The sequence below is a fragment of the Solanum tuberosum genome, unplaced genomic scaffold, assembly GCF_000226075.1.
Source record: "Solanum tuberosum cultivar DM 1-3 516 R44 unplaced genomic scaffold, SolTub_3.0 scf00323, whole genome shotgun sequence".
In the NCBI taxonomy this organism is placed as follows: Eukaryota; Viridiplantae; Streptophyta; class Magnoliopsida; order Solanales; family Solanaceae; genus Solanum; species Solanum tuberosum.
In genome coordinates, this window is record NW_006239244.1 from 277217 (window position 1) to 279428 (window position 2212).

The window sequence follows — 2212 nt, forward strand, 5'->3', positions numbered from 1 at the left end:
GAGCCCAAGAACCATTGATGGGAAATAAAGTTTTTCTACAGCTGAATTACGCGTGTACTGTTATTAAAGTAGAATCATGTATGTAATTAATGTATCTTTACAATAATATTTGATATCAAAATTCCCAAATTAGTAAATGTAGTCCTTTATATTTTTCTAGGGATCACCAGATACTACAACTGCCTAAAATATGGGAAAATTATATATAATAGCAAACTATTAATTCAAATTAAATGATATAACCATAGTTTGATTTAATTGTACCCCATAGCAAACTGTTGCTATTTCGCTTCTCTCCTGGTGAATCTCGCTCACCACTCTCGTTCTCGCTGGGCAGTCTCCATCGCCTTTCTCGCTTTTATACAAACACAAATGTATAAAATGCGTTTATGTTTGTATAAAGCGAGAAAAAATTGTATATATACATATATTTTCGTTCCCCTCCCTCCCCTCTCCCAGATCTCGCTCGCCACTCTACCAGATCTCGCTCGCTATTCTCACTGGCCTCTCTCACTTTATACAAACACAAATGTATACATTGCGTTTGTGTTTGTATAAAGCGAAAGAAAATTGTATATTTCTACTATATAGAAATGTCATCCCATGGACGACCACCGCAATAAGAATTGTACAATGAGCTATATTAATTGCACTTTGAAGTGTTGTACACGTGTCAATTGGAGTCTGAATGGTCACTCCAAGTGGGTACCACAGACCAACAATGTAATTCTAGAATTATCTTTTCACTATCTTCATTCTAGAAATTGCCCAGAATTATCTCTTTCAATTCATTTCCCAAAATAAAGATGAATATGGCTTTTGATGGTGATATAGTGGCAGTTGAGCTTTTGCCTCAAGAACAATGGCACGAGGAAAAGTCTTTGGCATTAGCTGATGGAGGTTTGTCCACTTCATTGTTTTTAATGAACGTGATTTTCTTTTATCTTGAAAAATTGACCTACTTTTCTTTAAAACTACGCTAAATGGTCTAGATTTATCCTCTATTAACAATTGGATCATCATGATGTGGACTTATTGACCAACTAAAAAATGATTAAAGAGTAATTAGTATCCGATCTAACTTGTGCATCTACAGATTTTATTGAAATTTCTATAAAAACTACTATGTTGTCCTGTTTGTTAACTTAACAGAAATTTGCGCAGACTCTTCACTTTTGATGTCGCACCCATGTTGGATTTTTCAAAATTACAGTACTTTTGACAAATTCGACCAGCACCGACATTTTTTAAGTGTCTGAGCAACATAAATTCTGGTAGGATTGTATCAGTTGCAAAAAAGATAGAAAAATACTTATATAACAATTTTGTTTTAATCTCCAACTCGTGAGAAATATTTAGCATAGACTACATTAAAAATATGCTTATAAACTGATTGTAAAAGTATAGATCGCAATTTCAAATTAAAAAAATTGACATTTTGCTTCGTAATTGATTTAGTTTTTTTTTTCCATGAAAGTTATAATGTTCATGAGAATTTTGATGTATTTCAATTATAATATATTTATTTATGTTATGTATCTAAAGAACATATCGACACTTGATTAAAAGCTTGCAGGATTCACATTGCACCGGCTTTGAAAAATATTAGTATCACTTCACAAACTCCATGAAGAAAACCTTCAATGACCATGATGCTGCATTGAGTAAGTACTTGCTCTTTATCATCTCATGTTGTTCTGATTCTTGATATCAGTATATCATGTATGCTATTCCTTTTTGCTCTGTTCCTATTCATTTATTTGTTTAATGTGATTCTCTTGATGGTTCTTTAATAAAGGTAACAGAGAGCTCAAGTTAGTTCTTTCTCGTTCAGATTGGATATGCACGAAATTTAGCACTTCACTGGTTATATTCTGTAAAACAATGGATATATTTCAGTATTATGTAGCCATCCTATAATTATTTTCTTTTGTAGTCAAAACTTATGCAATAACTGTCGCCATTCTTTTTGTTGTTTAACTCCTTAGATCCCTAAGGGAAGTGGACGGTTTACTTACACAAAGCCAAAGAATAGAGACTTTGTAGAGTCGCAGAATCTGCTTGTTGAATAAGCTATGACCCTCTTTAGATCATTCTGTAATATTCCAGTGGTTGCCGCAAGGAATGACGTCATAGCTCCTGCAAAAGTAATAACAATCAAAGACCCTTTTTACATGGTTGATACTTTTAGCTTATAACTAAACAGAACCGG

The 2212-nt window shown here is 33.1% G+C and overlaps 1 long non-coding RNA gene across 2 annotated transcripts in view; it reads left to right on the forward strand.

Moving 5' to 3' along the window:
- Positions 1-756: 756 nt before the first annotated feature.
- The window catches only part of LOC102599866 (uncharacterized), a 4236-nt gene continuing 2780 nt past the window's right edge, over positions 757-2212 (forward strand). For both annotated transcript variants that reach the window (XR_001475152.1, XR_001475151.1), the window contains exons 1-2: positions 757-900; positions 1570-1664. This is a non-coding gene — a long non-coding RNA (uncharacterized lncRNA). The remainder of the gene's footprint in view (positions 901-1569; positions 1665-2212) is intronic.